Source organism: Chiloscyllium punctatum, chromosome 1 (assembly GCF_047496795.1).
Source record: "Chiloscyllium punctatum isolate Juve2018m chromosome 1, sChiPun1.3, whole genome shotgun sequence".
Classification (NCBI taxonomy): Eukaryota; Metazoa; Chordata; class Chondrichthyes; order Orectolobiformes; family Hemiscylliidae; genus Chiloscyllium; species Chiloscyllium punctatum.
In genome coordinates, this window is record NC_092739.1 from 122117586 (window position 1) to 122142296 (window position 24711).

At 42.9% G+C, this 24711-nt stretch overlaps 1 protein-coding gene and 1 pseudogene across 4 annotated transcripts in view; both read left to right on the forward strand.

The window, feature by feature from the left end:
- Positions 1–24711, forward strand: part of cntfr (ciliary neurotrophic factor receptor) — a 375848-nt gene that overhangs the window by 3003 nt on the left and 348134 nt on the right. Inside the window, exons 1-2 of one of the 4 annotated variants that reach the window (XM_072573299.1) lie at positions 15519–15565; positions 15656–15728. The exons of 2 other annotated variants lie outside the window; for them this stretch is intronic. The gene's annotated coding sequence lies outside the window, so the exon portion shown is untranslated. Of the gene's footprint in view, positions 1–15518; positions 15566–15655; positions 15729–24711 lie in introns of those variants that run through there. One more of the 4 variants, XM_072573298.1, reaches the window with a different exon arrangement.
- LOC140479764 (heat shock protein HSP 90-alpha A2-like) lies at positions 10558–11535 on the forward strand (annotated as a pseudogene).

Consider the following 24711-nt stretch of genomic DNA (forward strand, 5'->3'; position numbering starts at 1 on the left):
AGTCTCGGCAATGCTGTAGAAGGCAGGCTATGAAGTTTCAAAATCTAAACATTCAGCAGAAAGGCTCACAACTGAGCTTGTAGGTAAATCCTAGCTCTTTAGCAGTGCTGACTACACTAAGACACAAAACTACTTTTGAAAAGCTGCAGATAGTGGCAATCTTAGCAAGTGCCAAATTAATGACAAAGGACAAAAATATTAAGACTGTATGTGAACACTGATTGTTAACTGGATGAAGGAGTGAAGACAAGTAGCTGACTTCCTATGACACTAAAATAGGAAGGTGGGTTGTGAAGAAGACATGAAGTTGCAGATAGGATCAGTTGGTGAGCAAAAATCCAGCAGACAGAACCTATGGGAGAATGTTGGAAGAAGATAAAAGATTACTTTAATGGAGACTGGTTGTGATTATGTACATGCATCCTAAGACTTGTACACAAATCACTGCACCTTGGAATTCCACAAAGGTGAAAGGGGTGCTATCCTTTTGTCACAGGGACTGACCATAATTAGGATGTCAAGTTTGTTATATAGGGCACTGGTGATACCATGTACTTTTGGCCTTTTTTGAGCATGTTATGCAAAGGAGGTTAATTTAATACCTGGAATGAATAGGTTGTCCTCCAAGAAATTGGCTGGCTGGGTTTGTGTCCACTGAAGTTTAGTGAGGGGTGACTTGAAGTGTATAAAATCTGGAATGAGGTTGAATGTGGATGGGATGGTTTTTTTTTGGGGGGGGTGGTGGAGTCCAGAACATGGGACGTGGCTGTTTAAAATTAGGGATTGCTCTGTTAAGCCAAATGAGAACTTTTTCTCAAGAAAGGATTGGGGCTGGGTCCACTACTTTCTGTCATTTTATATAAATGATGTTGGATGTGAGCATAAGTATAGTTAGTAAGCTTGCAGGTAATAACAAAATTGGAGATGAAGTGGGCAGTGAAGAAGGTTACCTCAGATTACAATGGGATCCTGAGCAGATGGGCCAATGGGTTGAGAAGTGGCAGATGGAGTTCAATTCGGATAAATGCGAGGTGCTGCATTTTAGGAAAGCAAATCTTAGCAGGACTTATACACTTAATGGTAAGGTCCTAGGGAGTGTTGCTGAACAAAGAGACCTTGGAGTGCAGGTTCATAGCTCCTTGAAAGTGGATTCACAGGTAGATAAGATAGTCAAGGCGGCGTTTAGTATGCTTTCCTTTATTGGTCAGAGTATTGAGTACAGGAGTTGGGAGGACATGCTGCGGCTGTACAGGACATTGGTTAGGCCACTTTTGGAATATTGCATGCAATGCTGGTCTTCTAATCAGAAGGATTGGATTAGATTCCCTACAGTGTGGAACCAGGCCCTTCAGCCCAACCAATCTACACTGACCCTCCGAGTAACCCCCCCCCAGACCCATTTGCCTCTGACTAATGCAGCTAACACCTATTGGCAATTTAGCATGGCCAATTCACTTGGCCTGCCCATCTTTGGATTGTGTGAGGAAACTGGAGCAAAGCCACAGACAGTCACCCAAGGCTGGAATGGAACCTGGGATCCTGGTGCTGGTGCAGTGCTAACCACTGAGCCAACATGCCACTGTTCTGAATCTTGAAAGGGTTCAGAAAAGATTTAAGGATTCCCTGGAGCACCAGAGGCTGAGTGTTGACCTTTGAGGTTTATAAAATCATGAGGATCATGGATAGGATAAATAGACAAAATCTGTTCCCTGGGGGAGACCAAAACTAGAGGGCATTGGTTTAGGGCAAGAGGGGAAAGATAAGAGACTGAAGTGGCAACTCTTTCAGAGGATTGTGTGTGTGTGTGTGATGAGCTGCCAGATGAAGTTAAAAGTCAACATTTAAAACCCATCTGGATGGGTATATGAATAGGAAGGGTTTGGAGGGTTATGGGCCAGGTGCTGGCAGGTGGGACTGGATTGGGTAGGGATATCTGGTCAGCATGGATGGTTGGACCAAAGGATCTGTTTCCATGCTGTACATGTCAATGACTAAGTTGTGACTTTGGAACCATCTTGAAAGATAGGGAGACAGTTTTGTTATGTCGGGAATCTAGGGTTATTGGAGGTAGAAATGAATGGGAAATCATAACAAACACATTTATCTTCAATTTCTTTGAATGGTGGAGCAAGTTATGAGCTGTATCTACTTCTGCTCCTGTTTCATATGTTCACAGCCAAAATGGAATCCCTTTACTGCCTTCAAATGGCTCTTCAACTTAACATCCAAGACTTCTCTTTAAATAGTTTGGAGGTGTACTGTACCCTTTTGAGAGAGAGAAAGCTAGCAAGGACTAACCAAGCAGTGTTCTGAACAAGGTGAAAATGTAACATTGATTGAAACAAATAGCTGGAGTTGCATTGCCATGGAACAAAAACCAATTCCAGTCTGCCAGTCAGTTTAAATTGTGCCCCAGATACCAAAATCAAATCTATTTTGATGACTTAAAACTAATTAACTGATCTGATGTTTTGTGGTATAAAACCAGACATCTTGAACAGTTGGCAAAAACTGCTGAGAAAACGAACAAGTATCGACTGCTTGCAAAATAGCTCTGAAAATTACCTAGTCATATGAAAGACCTGGGAAGCAGAATGCTGAAGATGAGCAGAAGATACTTTTCTGGAGGCGTCCTGTACCTTTCAGAGCTGAAGGAGTTAGCAAGCACAGTGCTGGAGATTTTACAATATGACATTTGATCTTTGAGAAAGGGGTTGAAAATAGTTGTTTATTCTGTTAGATTTTAAGTCGTTTAATATTTGCTTTAAGTAGTGACTTTTGGGAATAATTCTTTCCCTCATTTTAACAGATTACAGCACTGGTAAAATCATTGTGTTGCCGGTTTAAATTGCCAGGGAGGTGGGGGGGGGAGTGTGAGGTTTACCCTATGTCATAACCATACAAAAGATTTGACAGTTGGTTGGTTTTGGAATTTTGGATTTCTTTTTGAAAATCTTAATCTGAGGTTTTTTATTGGACCAGTTTTGTTGAGTGGGATGTAAAAGATATTTTCGTTTTTAATATTCTTTGGACTTTAAGGAGTAAAATTGTTAATTATTACTTTAAATAGTGACATCTGGGACAGTCCTTTTGTGTATCAAAATTTTTACCAGATTCTGTGTGGCAGGTTTAAATTTAGCAGAAGGGTTTACCTTGTGTCATAACCAGGTGTGACAATTGCTTTGAACACAGTATATTCCCTTCAGGAATTGTAGACAGTTTTCGATTGCATATAATGTAATTTAATATCTACTGGCTTATATAATTAAAACAGAACTTTTTTTTTTCCCCCTTCCTGAGCCAGTGAGGATCAAGCCCACAAGAATTGTGTCTGTCAGGTGTTATCTGCTTCACTTTACTAAGATAAGCAGTCATTTTGTTTCAGTGAAGTCAGTTCTTGAGCAAGTGTCCATCGTTCTCCTGCTGTCACCATCTGCTTGATGAGGAAACAATTTATTTAGTGTCTCATTGTGATCAACAGCAGAACATGCAATTCAGGAGTGGCAAGTTTTTTGTTTATAAACACTATATATATTCTTTCCTGTTAGTAATCATGCCCAACTATATTTTTTGTTGTTGCTCACCTTGAGTTGGAGTTTGTCGTCTCTCTTGAAGCTGGAAAGAAGAAAATGAGTAACCAGACAGCCAGATTAGAAGACCCACCTCCATTAGCTGGGATGCTGATTCATTTCTGAGACCCTGAAGTTTCTCTTCTCTGCCATGATCACTATCAAACTCCCTATCTACTACATAGGGAACACTTAGTGCTAGAGACTAACTGGAGATGCTCATGAAATTGGAAGAATCTTTCTTTCTGTTTTTAAATTTTTTTTTGTTCTGAACCATTAAGATGAACAAATATGCATTCAAACATTTTTTACAGTCATTAAAGAGGATCATCAAGATGGATAAACTTCTTTTTTTTTTCCCCCCCCCCCAACTATAATCCCTGTTGAGCTGAGCAATTATGCATGCTTAGATTGCAAGAATGAAATTCAACTGCACAGCTATTTAAACAAAGCCTCATACTAAATACTTTTTTTGGGAATGACTGTCTGAAATACTTTTTTTTTCATATTGTAAAAGCAGAAGAATGAATGAGGCTTTTCTATTTAATCTATACTAATCAAGAAACTGTCTTAAATGCACTCAATGACTTTGTCTCCACAGCGCTCTGCGGCAGTGTTCCACAGATTCATCACCTTTTTTGGCTGATGAAATTCCTCCTTATGTCAGTTCTAAAGGGTTATCTCTTCACTGAGGCTGTGCCCAGATCCTTGTCCCTTCTACTAGTGGAAAGATCTCCACATCCACTCTATCCAGGCCTGTCAGTACTCTGGAAGTTTCAATCAAATCTCCCGCCTTCTTCTAAACTCCATCAATTATAGACCCAGAGTCCTCAATCGCTTAGCTGACTAGCCCTTGATGCCTGGAGTCATCCTTGTAAAACCTCTCTGGAACCCCTCCGAGCCCAGCATCCATCCTTGGATATGGGGCCCAGAACTGTTCCCAATATTCCAAATGCATTCCAATCAAAGCTTTGTACAGCCTTGAGTACATTTCTGCTCTTGTATTTTAGACCTCTTTAAATGAATGCTGACAGTGCATTTGCCTTCCTAATAGTTAACTAAAACTGTATCTTAACCTTAAGAGAATCCTGAACCAGTGCTATCAAGTCTCAAATAAAACCAGAAATTGCTGGAAAAGCTCAAGTCTAGCTGCATCTGTGGAAAGAAAGCAGAGTTAACGTTTTGGGTCAAATGACCCACCCTTTGAACTGATGGTAGCTAGGAAAATGGCAATTTATATGCAGAAGATGGGGGGCAGAGGTAAAGTGTGAACAACAGGTGGGGATAGAGCCCAAAGAAAAAAGTTTGACAAAGGAGTGGATGATCTGGCTCCAAAAGGTGAATAGGTATTAATGGGGACTGTCAGTGACTGACAATGATTTGTGTGTAATAGCTCACTTCATTTACAAGGCCTGCTGTGTGGGGGTTGGGATATGGACTTGGGAGAGCTTGACCCCTAAAGCTGTTGAACACTGGCCCAAAAGGCTGCAGATCCCCAAGTGGAAAATGACATGTTCTTCCAGCTTGCGCTGAGCTTTGCTGGAGCACTGCAGCAAGCCTGTGACACCTGTTAGTCAGGGAACAGGATGCTGTGCTGAAGTGGCAGGCAGCTGGAAGCTGTCTTTTTTTTTGCAGACAGAACTTTGATGTTCTGATGTTTCCCCAACGTAGAGGAGACCACATTGTAGCAGCCAATACAGTAGACTAGATTGAGTGAGTGAAGTGGAGGTAAAGCACTGCTTCAACTGGAAGGTACTTGGGTCCTTGGATACTGAGGGAGGAAGTGAATGAACAGGTGTTAAACCTTCTGCGGTTAGTCAGTTGTACAGCATGGAAACAGACCCTTTGGTCCAACTCGTCCATGCCGACCAGATATTCCAACCCAATCTAGTCCCACCTGCCAGCACCCGGCCCATATCCCTCCAAACCCTTCCTATTCATATACCCATCCAAATGCCTCTTAAATGTTGCAATTGTACCGGCCTCCACCACTTCCTCTGGCAGATCATTCCATACACGTACCACTCTGTGGAAAATGTTGGCCCTTGGGTCTCTTTTTTTTTAATATATATCTTTCCTCTCTCACCCTCTAGTTCTAGACTCCCTGACCCCAGGGAAAGACTGTCTATTTACCCTATACTGGATTGGTGGTGCTGGAAGAGCGCAGCAGTTCAGGCAGCATCCAACGAGCAGCGACATCGTTTCGGGCAAAAGCCCTTCATCAGGAAGGGCTGGGCTCTTGCCCGAAACGTCGATTTTCGCTGCTCGTTGGATGCTACCTGAACTGCTGTGCTCTTCCAGCACCACTAATCCAGTATTTACTTTCCAGCATCTGCAGTCATTGTTTTTACCTCCTGTCTATTTACCCTAGCCATGCCCCTCTATTTTGTAAACCTCAAAGTTACCCCTCCGCCTCCGAAGCTCCAGGGAAAACAGCCTCTCCCTGTAGCTCAAATCCTCCAACCCTGGCAACATCCTTAAATCTTTTCTGAACCCTTTCAAGTTTCACAACATCTTTGGTTAGGCCACTGTTGGAATATTGTGTGCAATTCTGGTCTCCTTCCTATCAATATCCTGTACAGTGGCAACATGACCTCCCAATGCCTGTACTCAATACTTTGACCAATAAAGGAAAGCATACCAAACGCCTTCTTCACTATCCCATCTACCTGCGACTCCACTTTCAAGGAGCTATGCAGCTGCACTCCAAGGTCCCTTTGTTCAGCAACACTCCCTAGGACCTTACCATTAACTGTATAGGTCCTGCTAAGATTTGCTTTCCCAAAATGCAGCACCTCGCATTTATCTGAATTAAACTCCACCTGCCACTTCTCAGCCAATTGGCCCATCTGGTCAAGATCCTGTTGTAACCTGAGGTAACCCTCTTCGCTGTCCACTACACCTCCCATTTTGGTGTCATCTGCAAACTTACTAACTACCTCTTATGCTTGCATCCAAATCATTTATGTAAATGATAAAAAGTAGAGGACCCAGTGCGATCCTTGTGGCACTCCACTGGTCACAGGCCTCCCAGTCTGAAAAACAACCCTCCACCACCACTGTCTTCTACCTTTTTTAAGCCAGTTCTCTATCCAAATGGCTAATTCTCCCTGTATTCAGTGAGATCTAACCTTGCTAATCAGTCTCCCATGGGGAACCTTGTCGAACACCTTACTGAACTCCATATAGACCACATCTATCACTCTGCCCTCATCAATCCTCTTTGTTACTTCAAAAAACTCAATCAAGTTTGTGAGCCATTATTTCCCATGCACAAAGCCATGTTGACTACCTCTAATCAGTCCTTGCCTTTCCAAATACATGTACATCCTGTCCCTCCAGGTTTCCCTCCAACTTGCCCACCACTGAGGTCAGGCTCACTGGTCTATAGTTCCCTCTCTTGTCTTTACCACCCTTTTTAAGCAGTGGCACCATGTTAGCCAACTTCTAGTCTTCCGGCACCTCACCTGTGAATATCAATGATACAAATATCTCAGCAAAGGGCCCAGCAATCACTTCTCTAGCTTCCCACAGAGTTTTAGGGTACACCTGATCAGGTCCGAGGGAATTATCCACCTTTGTGTTTCAAGACATCCAGCACTTCCTCCTCTATGTAATTTGGACATTTTGCAAGGTGTCACCATCTATTTCCCTACAGTCTATATCTTCCATATCCTTTTCCACTGTAAATACTGATGCAAAATACTTGTTTAGTATCTCCCTCATTTTCTGCGGCTCTACACAAAGACCGCCTTGTTGATCTTTTGAGGGGCCCTATTCTCACCCTAGTTATCCTTTTGTCCTTAATATATATTTGTAAAAACCCTTTGGATTCTCCTTAATTCTATTTGCCAAAGTTATATCATGTCCCCTTTTTTGCCCTCCTGATTTCCCTCCAGTATACTCCTACTGCCTTTATACTCTTCTAAGGATTTACTCCGATCTATCCTGTCTATACCTGACATATGCTTCCTTCTTTTTCTTAACTAAACCCCCAATTTCTTTAATCATCCAGCATTTCCCACACCTACCAGCCTTTCCTTTCACCCTAACAGGAATATACTTTCTCTGTTGCAGGGGAAGGTGCTGTGAGGCTTTTGTTTTACAGGTGGGGAAGAGGAACGCTGGGTGTGAAGGAAGAGTGGACAGGGGTATCCTGGAGAGAATGATCCTGCGGAACGCTGACCAGTGAGGAGAGGGGAATATAAGTCTCGTCGTAGAATCCCACTGGAGGTGGCAGAAATGATGGCTAATGATCCATTGGATGCTAGTGGAATGGTATGCAAGGTCAAGGGAGATGCTGCCAGACCTGCTGAGCTTCTCCAGCAACTTCTGTTTTTGATTTTTAGCATCTGCAGTTTTCTTTTAGTTTTTATTGAGGTCTACACATCTATTCTTACCAAAGTGTATAACTTCGCACTTCCCCACTTTTGTATTCTGTCTATCACTTTACCCACTCACCTAGTATGTTCTGCAGCCTCCTATCTTCCTCACCACTACCTGCCCCTCCACCTATCTTTTATGCCATCTGCAAACTTGGCAACAATGCTCTCAGTTCCTTTTTTGTCCAGATCATAAATGTACAACATGAGTAGTTGTGGTCCCAACACTGAACTCAACCAGACTCTAGTTACCATCCTGAAAAAGACCATCTTATCCCTACTGTCTGCCTTCTACCAGTCAATCAATCCTATCTATGCTAATACCTTGCCCCTAATACCGTTGGCTCTTATCTTAGCAGCCTTCTATGCAACACTTTGTCAAAAGGCCTTCTGAAAATTCAAATAGATAATATCCACTGGCTCTCCTTTTGTCTAATTTGTTTGTTACCTCAGAATTCTAACAGATTTGTCTGGCATGACCTTCCCTTGAGGAAACCATGCTGACTTTACCTTATTTTCCAAGAATTGCCCAATCTGATTACTAATAATGGACTCTAAATCTTACCAACAACTGAGGTCAGACTAATTGGCCTATAATTTCCTGTCTTCTGTCTCCCTCCCTTCAGCCATTTTCTAGTCCTCCGGGATCTTTCCTGACTCTAGTGATTCCTGAAAGATCACCACTAATGCCTCTACAATCTCTTCTGCTACCTCCCTAAGAACTCTGGAGTATAGTCCATCTGGTCAGGGTGATTTTTATCCATCTTCAGATATTTCCTCTTCCTTACCACTTTTTTTAGATTTTGTGATGGCTACTACACTCTCTTCTGCCTCATGGACTCTCTTGAAGTTCTGGTGTGCAGCTGGTGCCTTCCATTGTGAAACTGATGCAAAGTACCTGTTGTTTAGTTCCTATTTGCCATTTCCCTTCCCCATTACTACTACTTAGTCCCCTTTTTCAGCAGTCCAATGTCCCTCCTTGCCCCCTCCCTCCTCTTTTTACATTAAGAGTTATTCTTGATTTAGATTACTTAGTGTGAAAACAGGCCCTTTGGCCCAACAAGTCCACACCGACCCTCCGAAGAGCAACCCACCCAGACCCATTCCCCTACATCTAACACTAGGGACAATTTAGCATGGCCAATTCACCTAACCTACACATCTCTTGGACTGTGGGAGGAAACCAGAGCCCCCAGAGGAAACCCACGCAGACACAGGGAGAATGTGCAAACTCCACACAGTCGCCCAAGGTGGGAATTGAACCTGGGTCTCTGGCACTGTGAGGCAGCAGTGCTAACCACTGTGCCGTCTTCTTCTTCTTCTTTTTCTTCTTCATACTTCCCAATCCTCTGGCTTACCAATGGTGTTCCTGATTTCCTTCAGCCATGGTTGTCTTGACCTCCCCTTTTTTTAGTATGTTTTTCCTCCTTTTTGGGGATAGATGTGCTTCCCAAATTACCCCAGAAGCTCCTGCCACTCTATCATCATCTCTGCTCGATTTCCATTCCAATCCACTCTGGCTAGCTCCTCCCTCATGACCTTTTGTAGTTACCTTTTGCTCAATTATAATACCATTACATCTGATTCGAGCTTCTCACTTTTGAAAACTCTATGGTGAATTCTTCTGTTTATATTTTGGTTATGCCCTCGAGAGGTTTCTTCACTTCAACTCCCTAATCCAATCTGCTTCATTACACATCCAGAAATCCAGATTTGTGGTAGAGCCCAATAGAGGACAGACGAGCTGCTTTTTTTTTTCTTAAAAAATAATCTTGCAGTCATTCACTGAATTCCTTTTCTTGATCTGCTACGAACCTTACTTCCCAGTCAGTGTGATGCTGGAAATGCACAGCTGGTCAGGCAGCATCCAAGGAGCAGGAGAATCGACATTTCGAGCAGGATCTCTTTATCAGTGATAAGGCTAGTAGTCTCAGGGAGTTGAGAGATAAATGAGGTGTGGCTAAGCAGAAGGTAGCTGGGAATGTGATAGGTAGATGCAGGTGGGAGAATAGCAAAGGTGATAAGATGGGTCGTTCAAGAGGGTGGTGCTAAGTTGGAAGGTTGGATCTGTGGTAAGTGGAGGAGGGAAATGGGGGAGAAACTGATGAAATCTACAAGATGGAAGATGAGGCCCAGGCATTGGGTGGTTAGGGTTTGGTGATTGATGGAGGCCCAGGACCTGCATCTCCTTGAGGAGTTGGTGTTCGGCCACAGGGCAGTGGAGTAATTTGGTTCAGCCCAGAGATGTTATCTGAAATGATTGGCAAGTTGGTAATCTGTCTCCTCAACATAGAGGAGACCACATCAGGAGCAACAGACGTAGTAGATGGCATGTGTGGAAATGCATGTGAATCTCTGAATGTGGAAGGAACCTTTTGGTGCCTTGGGTGGAGGTGTGGGCACAGTATGAGCTCTTCAGCCATCTTCTGAAGAAGAACAGAAGTACATCCACAACACCACCTCTGTCCAAGGCCCCAAATGTTCCTTCTGAATTCAGAGATTCACCTGTACTTCCACACACACAGCATCTACTGTATTTGATGCTCCTGATGTGGTCTGCCCTAAACTGTGGAGACAGGATGTCAACTTACGGATCTTTTCCGAGAATGTCGCCAGGACACCTGAGCACTTTAACCACCCCCCGGCATCACCGAAGGTGTGAGCTGCACATTGAAAGTTGTTGTTTCTCTTTAAAAGAATCATTGATTGCGAGTTTGTTTGTAAGGAAGATGCCTGAACAAACTCTAGTACCCACACAGGATATGCCAATGGACTTTAGCCTTGTCACGTGGAAATTGTTAATTTGATGTCTGATCATCAACAGATTTTATTTTTTTATTCCAACAAATTTCTAAGAGCTTATTTCCAAATCCTCTGCTTGTGATAAAATTCACTACAAAAGCTTAACTGATCCAAGCAAGCTGGATTCTAGCAAAGAACACAAAGTTCCAAATCGAAAGGCACACACTTTGTCCATTTGGGATACTGGTATCTGAACGACCAAAGCTGACTTTTATTAACAACCTAAATACCATTGCCAAGTCTGGGGGAAAAAGCATTCATGGAGGCCTTGCAAGCTGGTGAAGATACATCAACAATTGGACAGTTTGGCATCGGCTTCTATTCTGCTTACCTAGTTGCAGAAAAATTAATAATAATCGTTAAGCACAATGATGATCAGTACATGTGGGAATCATCTGCTGGAGGGTCTATCACAGTAAGGTTAGATCATGGTGAAGATGTTGGCCATGGAACTAGAGTAATCTTGCACTTGAAGGAAGGTCCGATGGAAATCTAGAAGAAACGAAATTGTCAAGAAACCTTCCCAATTCGTTGGCTACCCATCACTTCATTTGTGGAGAATGACCATGATAAAGAATTCAATGATGAAGGGAAGAAGAGAGGATGATACTGCAGAGGCAGAAGACACTCCAAGGCCGAGATTGATAGGTTCTTGTTGTCTAGAGGAATTGAGGGCTACGGGGAGAACGCTGGCAAGTGGAGCTGAAATGCGCATCAGCCATGATTGAATGGCGGAGTGGACTCGATGGGCCGAATGGCCTTACTTCCACTCCTATGTCTTATGGTCAAAAGTTGAGGATGTTGGATTAGATAAAAATGAAAGTGACAAAAGGAAAAATCTCTATATCAAGAAGAGCTGAATAAAACCAAACCCATATGAGAATCCCATATGTAGTAATAGTGCCTTTTTATCAATTTTTTTTATTATTTTTAATCCCCATATCCTGTCTACTGCTAGGAGGCCTGTACAGTACACTCATCAGGGTCTTTTTTTTTCCTTTGCAGTTCCTCAACTCTACACAGACAGATCTACACCCTCCAACACAAACATTTCTTGCTATCAATGTTATTGATTACTGATGGGCTATTCTTAACATTGTGGTTGGATGATTCATTTTGGGCAATTTGCACCCCAGCAGAGGTGACAAATTGGTTCTAGTTTGGAGCTTACCTCCATATCTCGTATTTTTGTGGTAAGAGATTTGATTTGCCTTTGAAAAATGACCAACTGTTTCAAGTCCTGCCAAACTTCAGAAGTTTGTAGCGTTTTTTTTTTCTAAAGCAACATGCTCAGTGTTCATAGGTGCTGCATCTGCAAACTTCATTTCACATATCTACCAGAACCATTCCTATTCCAAGAATGTAGACTCTTTTCACTATTTTGTAATTGTTAGATTTTGTGGAATGCTTGCATTGAATGTATATGCTTACCTATAATGCTAAGTAAATGGTAGATTTGAGAACCAATTTGTCAATGTCACATGACAGATTTTATTAAATACTTACTGCCAACTGTTGAATATTTTATGGCTCTAATAACTGAATCCCTTAATTCAGACCTTCAATAATCCTTTTCTGCTCTCTCCCTGAGGTTTGATGTTTTTAACATTATCCACCTATTTGATTCTTTTTTACTACTAAAATGAAATGTTCCTTTTGACGAGTGTTGAAAATCTACAGTACTTTGGTTAGCATTTTGGTCTTTTGTAAGATTGCTGTTTTGGGATTTTTGTCCATCTTTCCCTAAATGAAAGGAATGAAGAGTTTGTGCCCTGATCTGAATTCTGCTGTTGGCAAGCTTGTGGTTAACTGTACAACATATTCACCCCTCTGCACAATGTACCAGCTGTGCTCACACAGCAAATGGTTCCTAAGCAAAGGAAGGAAGTAGGAGTATCAAGTTTTCTACTTTAACTCTATTCCATCTTTAAGTTTAAGACTAATTGTGGATCTAAAAGATTTGGTTAGCATTTTTTCTGTGTACAAAATCTGTAATTCACATTTTTCAACACTACACTGGAGTTGGTGATAGCCCTGTAGTATTATCGTACTGCTTTTTAATGTAGAGACCCAGATAATGTTCTGCAGACCCACATTTCAACCCTGCCATGGCAGATGGTGACCACTAAACTGTTAGAGAAAAATCCATCTGGTTCACAAATGTGCTTTAGGAAAGGAAACTGTTGTCCTTTTTTTTACCAGTCTAGTCTACTTATGACTAGACCCACAGCAATGTTGTTGATTCCTAATTACCCCACGGGAAATGAGGAATTGACAATGAATGCTAGTAATAAACACCTACATCCTGTTAACAAGTGAAAAGGATTTGGGAGGGGAAGGAGGGAGGTCTATTGTGGAATTACTTTTTAAAAATTGTTTTTCTAACAAAACAACACATTCATGAACCTTTCATAGTTACCCTGAATAGTCCTGCACCTTGAACAGAGAATATGATTGCTCTGCCAGTCAACACTCAATACAGATGGGAACTCACTCCTAAATGAAACTATAAAGTTTTTTTTGTTTTCTGCTGCTAACTAACTCTGGTAGTGCTTATATTTAAGATTTCCGCTCCTTTGGCAACAGTTGAATTGCCAATTGGTTCCTCACCAAGGAAGTCATTTCTTGGATGAGGTATTCACTAGCTGAGGAACAAAGTAGAACTTTCTGGAGTAGGAAACAGCATGATTTTCAATCTGGAGAAAGGAGGGACAAAGTTAAGTATAACAAGGGGATTTTAATCACCTTTTTGTTTTAGGAAATGTGGAAAACCTGTTCTCCATTCAAATTTGTTACCCCAGTGAGGATGTGTGGTCAATGTTGCTTTTAGTTTGTTTTAACTTAATCCTGTTTACGTTCTTTTGACTTAGTCACTGGAAATTTTGAACTCCTCTTGACAAGATCTTGTCAATATTTTCATTTCACAGCTCACTTTGGCTCAAATGTTAATCTCTAATTGCTCTAACTGCAAATTTTCTGGCTTTGTTTTATTTAGATTTTCAGTTTCCCACTTTCTTTTCAACTGACGTTTTTGAAGTTTATCAATCGCATTTGTATTTCTCCTCCATTGTTTAAGAGAAAAGCCTCTGGCTCACTTTTTTTTTTCTACTCGGGATCCCATACCGAAATCTCTAAGAGAATTTTTGTCAATGAGCCAATAAGAATAGAGTCCTCCATGAGCCTGATCAACTTCTTTCCCCCTCATCACATCAGTCCTTTTTTATGATTGTCATCAGCTATTTGGGGTAGAAACCTAGTTTTGAACTTTTTAAAAATCTATTTTCCTTTTATTTCATTGTCCTTGCTGGGGATTATCCCATCCAATGTCTGTTGCCCAAACAGAATTTTATTCTCTTCTGGATATAGTCTTCACTTTCTTACTCCTCATTGCTGCCTTTTTAAGGCAGTATCAAGATATCATGCAGTCCAATCCCAATGCTGTTGGGAAGGTCAGGGTGGGGGCCCAGCAATACAGCAGGAGTAGTGATATCAGGCTGAATCTTGCTTTTTTTTTAAGGCTCTATGCAAGTCACATTGATCTCATTTGGAAGAGTTATTTGTTGCAAGACCTAGTGATTTATTTCTCCCTCCATCTCTCAGCCCACCCCATGGTACCACTTGTAGCCAATCTTTCTCTACACTGTTACATTTGGGAAATGGTAATTTGTTCTGTAACTTGAGAAGGGGCAGATGGCAAGTCGGACTGAGACCTGGTGTTCCTGATGGAGTGTAGAAATTTTTATCTCAGCTGTGCTTCAGAAGGCACTACCACCAGACCCGGGTCTGGGTCTGGGTCTGGATCTGCATCTGGGTCACTGCAGTCTCCATGGTGTGGAGTAACAGCTATCCGTGCATTTAAATCCATTACCTACACCACTCTATCTAGGGGCAAGTGTCATACTCTTCTCCCTGCCTCCTCTTACACACACTACCAGTACTACTGCACCACCGTCCACCAAGGGACATGTTCTGTCACTGTCTCTGCATGCAACATCTTCCTCACTGGCAGTCACTTTTTTCCCCTCCCCACTAACACTGCACAACTTGCTCACTCGCCCAGGACACCTTGCCACCTGCACCAGCACTAACAGTTCTGCCACGGCCCTTCTCTCTCCTTCTAATAGAAGACAGCCCATGATAGGGTGGAAAAGGCTTGGGATTGGTGCTGAGCATGTGACTGATCCACAAAATAGTGGCTGAGGACACATGGGATACAGCCTTTGTTAACCAAGGCATAGCATTTTAAGAGCAGGGAGGTAATGCTGGAACAGTATAAAGCTTTTTAGTCTGGCCATTGACAAAGAATTGCGTAGTTAATAGGAGGGCTATCATAGCACTGGAGAGAATGCAGAGGAGATTCACCAGGAGTTTGCCTGGACTGGAGAGCTTTCATTATGAAGAGTTGGATCAGAGTTGCTTTCCTTTTAAAGCAGAGAAGACGTGAGGTGTGATTTGAGTTAGGGTAGACAGGGAAATATTTCCCCTCTATGAAGGTGTTAATGATCAGGGCTCATAGCTTTAAAGGTACAGGACAAGTTAAGAGAAAATGGGAGAAATCTTTCCCACCCAGAGGCTGGTGGGTATCTGGAAGTCTGTAACTGTAAGAGGGTTTCTGCCTCTTCCACTCTTAATATTTTCTGAATAATTCAGATGGGCACTTTTGCTGTCAAGACGTGCAAAGTTGAGCCAATCAAGCAGTAGAGCCACTTTGTTTGTCAGCTGTCGAGATTTGACACTGAGATGATGATCCTGGACCTTGTAAGAGAAGACCCAGTACCACTCTCTACAAGGATGCTATGTTCTACCAACTGAGTAAGTAACATTCTTTTTACTGAAACCCACCCTGTTGTCAGTCTCTGTACACAATTGGCCACAACTCCATATCTCCCTTGTGTCTTGCAGGTGCAGTTGGCACATTCACATCTGCAAAGAGGTGACCAAATCCATCAGCTCTATCTCTTACAGGAGTGTTGAAGTAAGCATTAGTAAGGCTGTGTCGTGTACCCCCACCAGCTCAAGCTGACAGCTACTTTGGTACACCTACTTTCTAGTTTGGGAGCACAGTATGGTGAGCACTCTCCATAACCGCTCCACTGCAAGCACTGAAGACTGCCCCAGACCAGGCAGGAGTGGACACTAGTGGTATTGACAATTGGGGATGTCATTAGAATGAACAGGGAGTGTTGACAGATATGTAGGACACAATAGCAGATGTTGCCACATACAGCAAGTCCATGCAGATATACAGACTGTTGGATGACAAGTTGAAAGCTACCTTAGAGCCAGGTCCAGTGTGCCATCTACTGTAGGTTTGGCCCCAACCATTCTTCATGGGGACAGGGATCAGACAAGCAGTGCCCATAGTTACTCAACAAAAACTCCTGCAAATGTCCTCTCAGGAAATGGCAGAGGTAGTGGAGTTCTTCACCCTGGCTACCCTCCTTGACTATGTGCTGATACCAAACAACAGGGTTTACTTGCCTCTTTGAGGAAGACCTCAAATGTCTGGACTTCCCAGGCATACATGTCCCTGGGATTGCCCAACAAACCTCCATGGCCAATGGGCTACATTTGTAGATCAGTCTGCCTCCACTCTAACTGCAGAGTTGGGGACTGCCCAAATGTATAATGGGAGGGAAAGACCAACCTTTTGAGGATCCTTTAGCAGAAGTGATGGACCTGCATCCAGATCTCTTCTTAATTCTGAATGTAACTGTCTGCCAGGACAATGGCTGACTTCAGATCCATAGTACTTTGTGTGGATGTGTTTGTCTCTCTGGAAAGCTGGCTGCAGCATCTGGAAGCAAAATGCCCTGTACACATCACTTTTTTTTAATGAGTCAGTCATAGAGACGTACAGCATGGAAACACACCCTTCAGTCCAACTTGTGGATGCTGACCAGATATCCCAGCCTATATCTCTCCAAACCCTTCCTATTCATATACCCATCCAAATGCCTCTTTAAATGTTGCAATTTGTACCAGCCTCCACCACTTCCTCTGGCAACTCATTCCATACACATACCACCCTCTGAGAAAAAGTTGCCCCTTAGGTCTCTTTTATACCCTGCCCCTCTCACCCTAAACCAACCCCAGGGAAAAGACTTTGCCTATTTACCCTATCTATGCCCCTCATTATTTTATAAACCTCTAAGATCAGCCTCCAATGCTCCAGGGAAAACAGTTCCAGCCTATTCAGCCTCTTCCTATAGCTCAAATCCTCTAACCCTGTGTCCAAAAGTATTGGTAGGAGTGAGGTTGCTCATCTGTAAATGATGGAAATCTGAAATTCAAGCCAGTAATGCTGGAGAACCTCCACAGATCTGGCGACATCCGTAGAAAGTGACATCAAGTTGCCATTGAACTGATACGACTGTTCACTACTCGCTGCAGTTGGAAAATGGTGTTTAGCCTGACAGAAGGGGATCAGGAGCAGATATCTCAGGTGCCCATAACACCACAAAGGCAATGCAAATGGTACTAAAATGTCTAAATGAAGGAGCGGAGAAAACTGGCTCTCTCTTGCACTGAAATGTCCAATCTCTAACTAGCTTCTCGAACATGGTGTGACTCCAATAGAAATCAGGGTAACTGCTATTGACTCTGGTTTTGCTAAAAATCCTTGGTGTAACACCTTCAAGTAAGGTCGTCATGTCTCTGTCTACCTGTGGGATTCATTGTTTTAACCTTTAATTGAGTGGGTTGCTCAGACATTTGAATAGTTAACTCAATTGTACTGCTGTGACTCTCGGGTCATGTGTAGGTCAGAACAAGAAAGGATTGCAGATTCCTTTTCTCGAAAGGACATGAGAGAACCAGATGGATTTTAAGTATTAATGGTTTCATAGTTACCATGTGGTGATCTCATTCCAGTTCTTAATTGAATTTAAATTTAACCCATGTCCCCTAAAAGTTTGCCTGGGTTACTAGTTCATAACCATTAACCAGACTGATCATGGTAATAGCTGTAAGCCTGATACTAACTGTTAAATATCTTTTTAAATATCTTAAAATCGCTCCTCACTCTAAGTACTTTTCTTTGTAGGGAAGTTATTCTTTAAACTCCAGAACAGAACTGGTATTTTTTTTTAAAGAAAGCTACAGATATTGGGTTTTGGTTAAATTACTTTTTAATAGGTAGGCATTTGATTATCTTGGTCCAATACAATTCTTCATTCTGAAGCATTACTTCTGTTCTGTTCTCTTCTCAGTCTGGTAACTTAAATCCCAGAGCTGTGGTTCAGTGAATACTCTTACACTGGAGAAAGAATTGCCAGGGATCTCCCAGCTTCCATTTGATTACTCATCAATTTGGTCTTGCTAAATCTAGCACCAGTTCCTACTCCTTATGTCTGAACCATGAACTTGCTATTTTCAGCTTCTGTCACCTGGCAGACTGCATTAAATTTCAGGGATAACTTAAACACTCCTCCTCACATTGATCTGAGCTTTTTATATATATATGGGCTTCCTATTCTGGTAGAAATGCTGATGGCTTTATCCAAATTCTTATGAATATAAGAAATGAGAACAAAAGGTAAGCCACTTGGCTTTGCAGGCCTGATCTTCTATATAATAGGATTTGAGTCCACTATGATGCAAGAAATGCACAGCAGGTCAGGCAGCATCTGAGGAGCAGGTGAATCAACATTTCAGGCATATTCCTTTCATCAAGAGTATATAATAAGACAAGTCATTCTGTTTTGTCATGTTTAACATTCCTACCTGCCTCAAAAAAGTAATCTCCATTCTTTTTTAATCCTCTAACCCACTCCTGTCAGTTCTGGACTGATACCTGAGAAAGCATCCTTTTTTCCAAATCAATCTTATCATGACCATTGAAGCTTTAAGGATCCTGAATCAAATCAGCCCCTCCATCTTTACTCCATTGAATGGTAATGAGCCTTTTCTCTTCAAGCATCCATATATGAACAAGGCATGGTCTACTGATCCATTAACTTTGATCATGGTTGATTCTTGCTCTGCATTTCAATTGGGTCACCATCCTCCATCTTGAATTGGGGAATGTTCTACCCTGCATCCAGACTCTCCTTGGGTGGGGGGGTTCCTACCTCCAGTCTATCCAGCCCTGTCTGAATTCTGTTTTCACTTCTTTTAGTCACTGATTTTTGTTTTCTCTCTATTGTTGATCCAGTAAATCTGACTTCCTAGAAATCTGTCCAATGAACCTCTTTTGTTGTACATGTTGTATGGCAAGTAGCTCCCTCCTTTAGGTAAGGTGACCAATAATGCTCATGACTGAACCTGCTGCAGGTATGTGGAGGGGGAGGAATGTAAATACTTTTTTAACTTTTGGAATGTGTTAGTTTGCACATAATGTTGACAGTGGATGCTAATTAATTTAGAATCAGAACAAAACTTAACCTTCTGCTTCATGACTTAGTCATGAATAATAGTTAACAGCAAACTCTGCTTCCTCCCACTGACAGACAACCGGTGGTCCATTCAGGTGTATGACTGCTAAAGTATTGCAACATTATTAGGGAAGGTAACCTTTTCAAGTAGGGAATGGAGTTGGAGGGATTTCCTGGGCTTTGAGCCAGCCTTCCAAATAGGTTGGAGTTTCCTGCAAAGGAATTCCTGCAATCTGACTCCTCTTCAAGGAGATGTACCGGACACCCTTTTCCTTGCAGGCACTGTGCATTACTGTTCTTAATCAGAACACTATGCATCCAAGTCCAAACCTAGAGACCTGAACTCCCAACCCAGGCTGACACTCCCAGTGACAGGTGCTGAACTGTCAGAGGTGCCATTGATAACCAGTTCTAAAATGGCAAGTTAGCCAGGAAAGACCTAAAGAGAAAGCTAAGAAGAACCAGGAGGGGGTGTGAGAAGTCTCTGGTGGATATGATCAAGGAAAACTCTAAGGCTTTCTGTAGGCACATCAGGAATAAAAGGAATGACTTGTAAGATTAGGGCTAATAAAGGATAGTGATGGGTAGTTGTGCATGGAGTCAGGAGAGAAGGGAAACGCTAAATGATTTTTTTTGACAGTATTCACACTAGAAAAAGACAATATTGTCGAGGTGAAGACCAAGATGCAGGCTACCAGACAAGATGTGTTTGAGGTTCACAAGGAGGAGGTGTTAGCAATTTTGGAAAGTGTACAAATAGTCAAGTTGCCTGGGCCAGATGGGGTTTATCTTAGGATTCTCTGGGAAGCCAGGGAGGAGATTTGAACCTTTGGCTTTGATCTTTTTGTTGTCTACAGGAATGGTGGCAGAAAACTGGAGGATAGCGAATGTTGTTCAGGAAGGGGAGTAGAGACAGCCCTAGTAATTACAGACTAGTGAGCTTTACTTTGGTTGTGGTAAAGGATTTATAATCATCTAGAGAGGAATAAGTTGATTAGGGAGAGTCAATATAGGTTTTGTGAAGGGTAGATCGTGGCTCTCAAACCTTTATTGCCTTCTTTTGAGAAGGTGACCAGACCGGTAGATGAGGGTAAAGCTGTTGATGTGGGATATATGGATTTCAGTATGGCATTTGATAAGGTTCCCCGCAGTAGGCTATTGAACTAAAATGGAGGCATGGGATTGAGGGTAATTTAGTTTGGATCAGAACTTTCTTAACTGAAAGAAAAGAAGGTCGTTGAAGGGAAATGTTTATCTTGGAGTTCAGGTACTAGTGGGGTACCACGAAGGGTTGTCTCATTATCATTTCTATAAATGATTTAGGTGAGTCAGTAAATTTGCAGATGACACAAAAAGGTTTGTGGATAGTGCTAAAGGATGTTAGAGAGATAAATTGCAGAGCTGGGCTGAGAGGTGGCCAATGTAATTTAAAACAAGTGTGAGGTGATTCACTTTTTGGAAGGAGTAACCGGAATAGAGTACAGGGATAATGGTAAGATTCTTGGTAGTGTGGATGAGCAGTGAGATCTGTACATAGATCTGTCCATGTATATAGATCCCTGAGAGTTGCCACCCAGGATGATAGGGTTCATAAGAAGGCATAATGATGTGTAAGATTTTTATTAGTAGAGGGATTGACTTTCGGGGTCCTGCTGCAGCTGCACTTGGAGTATTGCGTACAGTTCTGGTCACCGCATTAAGGATGTGGAGCTTTGGAAAGGGTTCCAAGGCTGCAGAAAGGAAGTTTGAGGGGGATCTGCCTCTGGAGGTAGTATGGGCTGAAGTCAGAAATAGGAAAGGTGCAGTCACCTTGTTGGGTGTTTATTATAGGCCCCACAATGGCAGCAGAGATGTGGAGAAACAGATTGGGAAACAGATCTTGGAAAGGTGCAGAAGCCACAGGGTCGTAGTCATGGGCGACTTCAACTTCCCAAATATTGATTGGAAGCTCTTTAGATCAAGTAGATTGGACGGGGCGGTGTTTGTGCAGTGTCCAGGAAGCTTTTCTAACGCAGTATGTAGATTGTCCAACCAGAGGGGAGGCCATATTGGATTTGGTACTCGGTAAAGAACCAGGACAAGTGGCGGGCTTGTTAGTGGGTGAACATTTTGGTGATGGTGACCACAATTGTGACTTTCACCTTGGTTATGGAGAGAGATAGGTGCGCACAACAAGGTAGATTTTACAATTGGGGGAAGGGAAATTACGATGCTGTAAGACAGGATTTGAGGAGCATACGTTGGGAGCATAGGCTGTCAGGGAAGGATGTGGTGGAAATGTGGAACTTTTTCAAGGGGCAGATACGACGTGTCCTTGATATGTATGTACCGATCAGGCAGGAAAGAAATGGTCGTGTGAGGGAGCCTTGGTTGACGAGGGAGCTTGAATGTCTAGTAAAGAGGAAGAAGGAGGCTTACATAAGGTTGAGGAAACCGGGTTCAGACAGAGCAGTGGAGGGATACAGGATAGCCAGAAGGGACCTGAAGAAAGGGATTAGGAGAGCTAAGTGAGGGCATGAAAAATCCTTGGCGGATAGGATCAAGGATAACCAAGGCATTTTATGCGTATGTGAGAAACCTGAGAATGACGAGAACGAGGGTAGGTCCGATCAAGGACAGTAGTGGGAGACTGTGTATTGAGTCGGAAGAGATAGGAGAGGTCTTGAACAAGTACTTCTCTTCAGTATTTACGAACGAGAGGGACCGTATTGTTGAAGAGGAGAGTGTGAAACGGACTGTTAAGCTAGAAGAGATACCTGTTAGGAAGGAAGATGTGTTGGACATTTTGAACAACTTGAGGATAGACAAGTCCCCCGGGCCTGACGCGATATATCCTAGGATTATGTGGGAAGCAAGAGAGGAAATTGCAGTACCATTGGCAATGATCTTCTCGTCCTCACTGGCAACGGGGGTGGTACCAGGGGACTGGAGAGTAGCGAATGTTGTGCCCCTGTTCAAAAAAGGGAATAGGGATAACCCCGGGAATTACAGGCCAGTTAGTCTTACTTCTGTGGTAGGCAAAGTAATGGAAAGGGTACTGAGGGATAGGATTTACGAGTATCTGGAAAGACACTGCTTGATTAGGGACAGCCAGCACGGATTTGTGAAGGGTAGGTCTTGCCTTACAAGTCTTATTGAATTCTTCGAGGAGGTGACCAAGCATGTGGATGAGGGTAGAGCAGTGGATGTAGTGTACATGGATTTTAGTAAGGCATTTGATAAGGTTCCCCATGGTAGGCTTATGCGGAAAGTCAGGAGGCATGGGATAGAGGGAAATTTGGCCAATTGGATAGAAAACTGGCTAACCAGTCGAAGGCAGAGAGTGGTGTTAGATGGTAAATATTCAGCCTGGAGCCCAGTTACAAGTGGAGTTCCGCAAGGATCAGTTCTGGGTCCTCTGCTGTTTGTAATTTTTATTAATGACTTAGATGAGGGAGTCGAAGGGTGGGTCAGTAAATTTGCAGATGATACGAAGATAGGTGGAGTTGTGGACAGTGAGGAGGGCTGTTGTCGGCTGCAGAGGGACTTCGATATGATGCAGAGCTGGGCTGAGGAGTGGCAGATGGAGTTCAACCCTGCCAAGTGTGAGGTTGTCCATTTTGGAAGAACAAATAAGAATGCGGAATACAGGGTTAATGGTAGGGTTCTTAGTCAGGTGGAGGAACAGAGGGATCTTGGGGTCTATGTACATAGATCTTTGAAGGTTGCCACTCAGGTGGATAGAGTTTGTAAGAAGGCCTATGGTGTATTATCGTTCATTAGCAGAGGGATTGAAATCAAGAGTCGTGAAGTGATGTTGCAGCTGTACAGGACTTTGGTTAGGCCACAGTTGGAGTATTGTGTGCAGTTCTGGTCGCCTCACTTTAGGAAAGATGTGGAAGCTTTGGAGAGGGTGCAGAGAAGATTTACCAGGATGTTGCCTGGAATGAAGAATAGGTCGTACGAGGATAGGTTGAGAGTTCTCTGCCTTTTCTCGTTGGAACGGCGAAGGATGAGGGTGACTTGATAGAGGTTTATAAGATGATCAGAGGAATAGATAGAGTAGACAGTCAGAAACTTTTTCCCCGGGTACAACAGTGTTACAAGGGGACATAAATTTAAGGTGAAGGGTGGAAGGTATAGGGGGGATGTCAGGGGTGGGTTCTTTACCCAGAGAGTGGTGGGGGCATGGAATGCACTGCCCGTGGGAGTGGTAGAGTCAGAATCATTGGCGACCTTTAAGCAGCATTTGGATAGGTACATGGATGGGTGCTTAATCTAGGTTAGAAATTCGGCACAACATCGTTGGCCGAAGGGCCTGTTCTGTGCTGTATTGTTCTATGTTCTATGAGATTTACTCGGATGTTGCCTGATATGGAGGGAAGGTCTTGAAGAAAGGCTGAGGGCCATCTTGACCAGATGGTCAATGGGCTGAAGTGGCAGATGGAGTTTAATTTGGATAAATGTGAGGTGCTGTATTTTGGGAAAGCAAATCTTAGCAGGACTTATATACTCAATGGTAAGGTCCTAGAGTGTTGCTGAACAAGGAGACCTTGGAGTGCAGGGTCATAGCTCCTTTGAAAGTGGAGTCGCAGGTAGATAGGATAGTAAAGAAGGCATTTGGTATGCTTTCCTTTATTGGTCAGAATATTGAGTACAGGAGTTGAAGGTCATATTGCAGCTGTACAGGATATTGGTTAGGCCACTGTTGGAATATTGTGTGCAATTCTGGTCTCCTTCCTATCAAAGATGTTGTGAAACTTGAAAGGGTTCAGAAAAAATCTAAAAGGATGTTGCCACCATTGGAGGATTTGAGCTACAGGGAGAGCTGAACTGGCTGGGGCTGTTTTCCCTGGAGCGTTGGAGGCTGAGGAGTGACCTTATAGAAGTTTACAAATTTGAGGGGCATGGATAGGGTAAATAGGCAAAGTCCTTTCCTTTCCCTGAGGTTGGGGAGTCCAGAACTAGAGGGCATGGGTTTAGGGTGAGAGGGGAAAGATATGAGACCTACAGGGCAACTTGTTCACATGTATGGAGTGAGTTGCCAGAGGAAGTGGTGGAGGCTGGTACAATTGCAACATTTAAAAGGCATTTGGATGGGTATATGAATAGGAAGGGTTTGGAGGGATATGGCCTGGGTGCTGGCAGGTGGGACTAGATTGGGTTGGGATGTCTGGTCAGCAAGGACGGGTTGGACCGAAGGGTCTGTTTACATAGATGCTGTACATCTATGACTCGAGGCTGTTTTCGTTGGAGACCAGAAGGTTGAGAGGTGACTTAATTGAGACATATAATCAGCGGGTTAGATAGGTTGGACAGAGAGCCTTTTTCCTCAGCTGGCAATGGCTAGCATGCGGGGACATAGCTTTAAATTGAAGGGTGACAGATGTCAGAGGTCATTTTTACTCTATGCTAGGGGCGTAGAATGCCCTGCCTGCAACAGTAGTAGATTCACCAACTTTAAGGGTATTTAAATGGTCATTCCATAAACCTATGGATAAAAAGGAGTGATTAGATTAGTTAGTGTGGAAACAGGCCCTTCGGCCCAACAAGTCCACACTGACCCTCCGAAGAGCAACCAACCCAGACCCATTCCCCTATGTT